This window comes from Globicephala melas, chromosome 4 (genome assembly GCF_963455315.2).
Source record: "Globicephala melas chromosome 4, mGloMel1.2, whole genome shotgun sequence".
In the NCBI taxonomy this organism is placed as follows: domain Eukaryota; kingdom Metazoa; phylum Chordata; class Mammalia; order Artiodactyla; family Delphinidae; genus Globicephala; species Globicephala melas.
Genome location: NC_083317.1, coordinates 93,004,773 through 93,012,597, shown reverse-complemented (window position 1 = coordinate 93,012,597; position 7,825 = coordinate 93,004,773).

Below are 7,825 nucleotides of genomic sequence, written 5' to 3'. Positions count from 1 at the left end.
TTGTGAGGATTAAGAAAGATAATAAATGGGGAGCAACTGACATGGAGTAAATGTTCAATGTGGACATATGCCATACTTTTTATGGCATAAAAAGTAAAAACTGTAAATTCTCACTCTCTCCCAATAGGTAAACACTGATGAAGTATTTTGAGTGAATGCTTTCATGTCTTAGTTTTACATTTATGTGCAGTATTTTTAATTTTTTCTTTTATTAATGAACCATATTCCTAATAACTAGTTTCTTCCTTTGAAATGTTTCATATGCATCCTTTCCTTTCCATTCCAACTGCTACCATGTAAGGTTTGACCTGATCACGTGGACAGATCTCTAGCCCATATTGCTTTCTCTTTTAGCATATCATGTATTTTGCTGTGAATCTTTCTAGAGCATGGATTTTTTTTTCTTAAATAAGAACTTGCATTTTTTTCCCTACTGCTAACTGCACTAGGTTCCTTCGCTTCAACTGCAAAACCTTCCATAAGATTTCACATTAGCTTTTCAACTACATACCATTTCTTTATTTTTATTTAGCTCTATTAGGGTATAATTTACATACAATAAATTTCGTTCATTTTAAGTACAGAGTTTGATGAATATTGGCAATTGTATACAGGCTTAGAACCATGACTATGATTAAGATACAAAACATTTCCACTGGTCTTAAAAGTTCCCTCGTGACCCTTTGCCATTGATTGACTGCGCAACCCTGGTGGTAGGCAACCACTGATCTTCATTCTATTGCTATAGTTTTGCATTTTCTAGAATTTCATGTCAATGGAATCATGGAGCAAATGCTGTTTTGTGTTGGATTTCTTTCACTTAGCATAATGTTTTTGAGATTTGTGTTCTTTTTGTTGTTTCTGAGTAGTACCGCAAAGTATGGATGTAATACAATTTGTTAATCCATTTACCAGTTAATGAACATTTAATGACATGTTTCCAGATTGGGGCCATTATGAAAAACTGTTGCTATGAAAATTTGCATACAAATCTTTGTGTAGACCTATATGTTTATTTCTTGTGGTAAATACTTATAAGTAGAATTGCTGGGTCCTAATACAGACCCTGGCATGTATATGTTTGTTGTCATAAGAAGGCAGTAAACTACTTTCCAAAGTAGATGCAGCATTTTGCATACCACCAGCAGCATATGAAAGTTTCAGCTACTATTTAGTCTTTAAATATTTTTGGCCCCCTTATTATTGTTCTCCTTCTGGAACTGCATTATATTATGTTTATTTTCTTTTTATTTTCTCTGTTCTTTACATTGGATAATAGATTCCTGACTCTACTAGACAAGAATTCTCTGTCTCTTTCCTCAGTCATCACCATCATTTCACTTTTATGCTTATCCAGTGAATTTTTAATTTCAAATATAGTACTTGTCAATTATAGAATGTCCTTTGGTTCTTTTTATTATTTATATTTCTCTGTTTAAATATTTTGTATTTTTTATGTATTGCAAGCTTATATTCTTTTATTTCATTGAGGATTGTTATACTGGCTGTTTAAAAATCCCAGTTGGCTCATTCCAACATATAGATAATCTAGAGGTTGGTGTCAACTGTTTTCTTTTTTCTTGGCAACCCATTATATTTTCCTGAATTTTTATACATCAGGTAATTTTGGATTCTGTCTTGAACATTATGAATGTTAAGTTGTGGAGACTCTGAATTCTATTGTTTTTCCTCCAAAAGTATTACTTCTTTTATTTTAGCAGGAAATTATCTTGGTTAGATTCCAGCTGCAAACTGGGCAATGGTTCCAAAACTAATTCAGATCTATTTTCTTTAACTGAACTGTAATGGACCTACTGCACAAGTGTGTGGTTCAGGAGTCAACCAAAGATGTAGGCAGACAGAATTTGAGCATACCCTTTATGTCTATATTCTTTTCCCTCAGATTCCCCCTCTTTACCAGTTTCCCCTGGACTCAGTCTTCTGATTCCCCAAACCAAGGAATCACTGGTTTTCCTGCCACACTGACTGCTCCTGGCTCCAGGCTAACAACTGCAAAAGTGAGAACTCATCCTGCAGAACTCTCCTTCTCTGTGTGTGGATTCCCTACAAGAATCTGCCTGCTTCTGTTTATTATAAACTGCCTTTATGTAACTGCTGTTTTTGTGTTACATCCATGAGTTTATAGTTATCTTCAGGAAGGTTAGTCTAATAAGATCCTACACAGCCATTACCTGAAGCCAGTTCTTCATATTGCTTAAAAATACTTGTGTCGATCTAGAAAATGAATTTATTCAGGCCATTAACTCTTTGTCCTTTCCTCCACGTATTTAAGTCAAATTGATACTATAAGACACACTAGAAACTCAATCCTCAGTTGACATTTTTCTAGCTGCAGCTTGTGTTGCTTCTCTCTCAATCTTTCTCTCTCTTCCTTACTCCCTCCCTCCCTCCCTTCTTTCCTTCCTCCCTTCTTTCCTTCCTCCCTCCCCTTCCCCCCCTCCCTTTTTTACTTCCTCTCTTCCTTCCTCCCTTTTTCTTTTTTTTTCTTTCTGTATCTCTCTCCTGTATGTTTGTTGAAGTTTTGGACAATTCTTGACATCAAACATACTAACTTCTTTTAATAAACAATGCAGAATATCTAAACTTTACACATTTGCCAGTGATCTCCAGCTGAAGTAGTTTTTTCCTGTACTCATATTAAATACAAAGTTGACCAACTTGTATTTGAAAGCCATAATCTCATACCTGTTCGTTTCTTTTCTGTTCAGGAGGATAGTGTGTGATGGTGGTAAGTTAACTGAACTTAAAATCAGAGGATATAGTTTCACATTTAAACTTTTATGCCTCGGATCTAGTTTCTCCATCTGTGAAATAGGTATACTAAAAATTCCTACTTTGTAAAGATATGATTGACAGTACCATTCATCTTGTTGCTCCTGCTTTAAAACCAAAAGTCTTTTAAACTTTTTCTCATGTTTCCAAGTTTTTCTTGAATTAACACACTGCTCTTAATTCCTTTGTTGTTGTTGTTGTTATTACTATTGCAGTTGTTACTACGTAATGCAGACACCCCCACCTCTTTTCACTTCATTTCAATAATTTCATAACTGGCTGCCTTACCCTTGGTTTTACCATTTCTTCCAAATCCGTTCCTCATGCTGCTACAGACAGACTTTTCTAAAAGGTAAACATGATCCCACTACTTTGCTGAAAGCCCTCCACTGTCCTTGCCTAAGGGTTAAGTCCAAACTTCATTGTCAGACATGCAGGTCCTCTCATTATCTGACCCCGCTTACACAAAACCTCAGTTTTTGCTACTCCTCTACATGCCTCCTATGCTCCGGCTAAACTGAACTGCTTGCCTTTAGTAACACATTTTGCACTCTTGTGAGCTCATGCCTTTAAATATGTTGCTCCTGTGCTTGGAATGCCTTTCCCTGGAAAGTCTTTTTGTATTGTGCATGAAGGCATCATATTGTCTAGGTATTATCCTACCTCAGACTCAGAGGTACTGTACAATACAAGTGGGAAGGGACCACATCTCATATTTCTTCTTATCCTTCCATAATGAAATAATAGGTACAGACAGGCAGTCAAAAGATTGGTGAGAATTCAGTTACTGAATAATACAAAATAATCTTGACTTATTTAAGAACTAACTACACAGTGTATTATTAATGTGATTTTACGGTTTTATAACTGCTTCTATAAATTTCAAGGGTTTTTTTGGCATTTTTTTTTGGCCGCAGGCATGCAGGGTCTTAGTTCTCCAGCCAGGGACAGAACCCGTGCCCCCTGCTGTGGAAGCTCGGAGTCTTAACCACTGGACCACCAGGGAAGTCCCATATAAATTTGTAGTTTTTAAGTAATAACAACAAAGGTATTTTAGAACATAAGTAAAAGAACATTACCTAGATACTCTATTTCAATAGTAAAACTCTGGGAAATGAGCAAATGTGAAATCTAAGTCATATGTAATAAAGTACCATTGGCTCTTAAAGGAACAGAGTATCTTTGGAAGTAGGGTATCTCTGCTTTATGAATACATTTGGGGCTAATAATGTCCATTCTAAACATTATCTCAAAAAGTGGGGACCTATGTAATTATGGCTTTAATGTATTTTAAGTAAGACATATATTTTAAAAATATAACTTTCAAGGATACCTGAGCAAATTTCTATGCCTTTATGTTCAATTGCTGGATGAAATCGTGATGGTCTGTAATCATGCCCCCAGAATTACTATTAGTGAATCAAATTGACTGCAATCATTCATTCATTTGTTTGTTCAACCATTACAGACCACAACAAGTCAGGCATACTTCTAGGTGCTTGTCATACAGCAGTAAACAAAACAGGCTAAATTCCTGATTTTGTGGCAGTTACCTTCTGGTAAGGGGAAACAAATAAATATAATCAGGTTATAATAAGCATTCTGAAGCAAATATAAGAAGTTAAAAAGACAGAGAATAAGGGAGGAGGAAAATGCTATTTTAGATAGTTAAGTCAGTGAAGACATCTTTTGAAAGTGACATCTGAGCAAAGACCTCATATAAATGAGGGAGGGAGTCACAGAGCCATTAGGAAGAGGAGAGACCTGGGAAGAGGGAATAGTAAATGGAAAAGTCTCAGGGTGAGAGATTGTTTAGTATCCTGTAAACAAGCTAACAGAGACAAAAGATCCAGAAATAATGGTAACACAAGAGAGACTGTGCAACTGCATTATGAAAGGTGCGCATTAGTTACATTCAGAGTAAATAAGGGAAAATAATTTCTGATTGAGGGAATCTTTGAGGTAGTATTTTTGGAAGTGTTTAGAAGGTAGGGATGGTGATTTGAAATCACCATGAGAATAAATCATTAGAATTGTCCTTAGGGACCAGCAAATATTATCTTTCAGGAGAAATGTAGAGATTAGGAAGAGAAGTAATGGGAGAAGAAGCTGAATAAAGGTGTGTGGGATTGAGAGTATGCTAGATTTGGATTTTAGAATAAGGACTTTGTATTTCACATGATAGGAGATACAGGTTCATTAAGCATTTTCATGAATGGCTTGATTTGGTAAGGGCTAGGTAAAAAGATGAATTTGGCCATGCTATACAGACTATATGGGATGGAGAGGGGGTTTGTGGGTACGCTGGACTTGGAGACCAGGTGGATTGTGGCCAAATGGATACTAAACTCTATCAGACTATGCTGGTAATTCTAAAAGTCAGTATCTGTCTTTTCTCTATTAATAACGTCTATATCTTTTGTCCAGGTTATAATAGTCTGCCCAGGAAGCTAGGCAGGTGGTCTACCTTGCAATGCCACTTGACAGATTATGAGGCTTCATGTTTTATTTCTTTCACAGCTGAAATGTGAACTCTCATAGCCCCCATAAACTCGTTCTCAGTATATTATTTATATTTAGACCATTTTAAGTAAAATACATATGATTTATGAGAAAGGTTGTAGTAAAATTTTATCTAAGCATAACAGTTTATTAATACTTTCTCTTCTGAAGCCCCTTGAAAAAGAAAAAAAATGTGCTAACCTCCTGCTGTGAGTCTTTGGGCTTTTCCAAAGAATGAGAAGTACTCTTGCTTTTTCTTTACTTTAGGAGAACATGCCATTAAATTTTCTTTATATATATAATTACTGGGGAAAAAAATCTTTTGAACCAATATTTTCAGAAAATGCTAATACGTTATATTTGTGTTATCTTAAGATTTCCTTCCAAATCTATGATAAGCCCATATGTTTGGGCAAATTTCACACAGTTTTTATTTGTAATTGACTTTACAGAGAGTTCCAGTATTCATTCTAAACAGTATGTAACATGGTAAAAGGCCATAAAGTCCAGCGCGGTTAATGTCACAGCCTGGAAGACTACATGATCTGCAATGTAAATTGAATCCAATTTCTTACATTTTATTGCTGCCTTCATCATCTATTCATGTGTTTAATATTTTCTTTTCTGTCTCATCCACATTTAATATGCTCCCTTACACTAAAGTTAGCTAATAGAAGACAGATACACACCATAAGGAAAAGAGAAGGTAGGGAGGGCCTAGGGATTCACAAATCACTAATGATTTTCATGTTATAGATAGCATGTATGCAACCAAATTTCATGATAAGTTTTTAACACTAAGCCCAAATGTCACTACATATATTGATGTTTGAAGCAGTAGAGGAAACACATCCCATAGATACTAAAAATAGAGTGAACCCTGAAAAATTACTTACTCATATGTCAGGTGCTTTACATGCATTATTTTAGATACTCCTCACAACATTCCTGCAAAGTAGGTACTATTATTATCTGCATTTTGCAGAGGTAGAATTTGAGGTTCGGAGAGATTAGGAACATGCACCAGGCAATAACATATTAAGTGCAGATCCAGGATTCAAACCAGGCAATCTGATTCCAGAGTCCCAGCTCTTAACTGCATACCAACAAAAGAAGAAAAAAATAAATAAAAAGCAAAATTTCTTGCTTTTTAATTGCTTGTGGGATTCAATGGTATGGTATGGATTTATCTCCCTCAGGGGGTTTGTTTGGGAAAGTGGAGAAGAATAGGCGGGAGAATTTGGTTCATTTGCCTGTATTTACAGATTATGATAAATGCTATTTGTGTGACAATTCTATTGTGTTAAAATTCTTGGGCTTCGTAAGACTAACTCATAAAAATGAGATAATAGTGCCCAGCTGATAAAGTGTAGCTGTGAAAAGAATAATGAAAAAACACAGTAGAACCTATTTAGAATTAATCTATACTACAAATGCCAAATATTAAAAATGAAAAATGTTCAGTCATTACCTTTAGGGTTCTGATATTAACCTCAGCAGATGCATTTAGAATATGGTGCCCACAGCCTTGGGAAACAAGAGAGTATACAAAACTTTACATTCTGCAAATTACAATGGACAGTTTATCAAATAAGCCCTATTTCTTTTTTAAAAGTTTGGTTCTGCAGTTATCATAATGATACCCTCTATTAGGCTACCTTAATTGTGTAGTCCCATGAAAGATGAAAGGATTCAATCAGGTACTTTCATTGACATTGGAATACTTATATCTCATCTTTTCTAGGAAATTTCCAGAGAACTCTCCAGATTCCAGAGACCTTTCACAGGATTTAGGATTTAGACAAACTGGGCAGGGTAGATCTGTCACCAAGAATCAGATACATGCTTTAGTCGAATGAAATTTCACTTTCCTGGGAGCAATATCAAAATCTACTACAATATTTGTCAACACATCACCTAAAGGTTACTTCTAAAAAGAAGGAAAAAATGACAAGATACACTGAATTCTAAAACTATGTCGGGAGAATGTGGTACTGAATTCCTTTTAAGGAAATGGAATGTTATGTCATATTTCAGATCGTTTTTAAAAATCAGATCACATATTCTGGAACCTTAGGTTTCTTATTTATTATTATTGGTAAATTAATGAGTAATACTTCAGAGCAATTGCATTCTAAGTGCTGGTTATTTTAAAGTTCCTTTCTTTGACCTGAATTTTACAGATTAAAGGATACATGCAAATGAGAAATATGAAGCAAGCTCTTAAACAAGAAAAAACACTTTTCAAGACCAAGTGTGACGGACTTCTCTTAGGGATTTCCTACTGGTGAATTTTATTATTATTATTATTACACGTTGCAGTCAATTAATTCAGTGGTTCTGTTGGTAGGCCCCTGTCCCCCAACTCACTTGCATTTAAAATTCACACAGAGAAGCTGGTAGGAGGTGGGTAGGTGTAAACATGTGGTATAGTGAGTCACACCCGTCACAAAAGCCAACACTGATTAGCTACGATGAATTTTTAAAAATCACCTATCCAGCAGCAGAAGATGTGGGCGCAGCCCGCGGG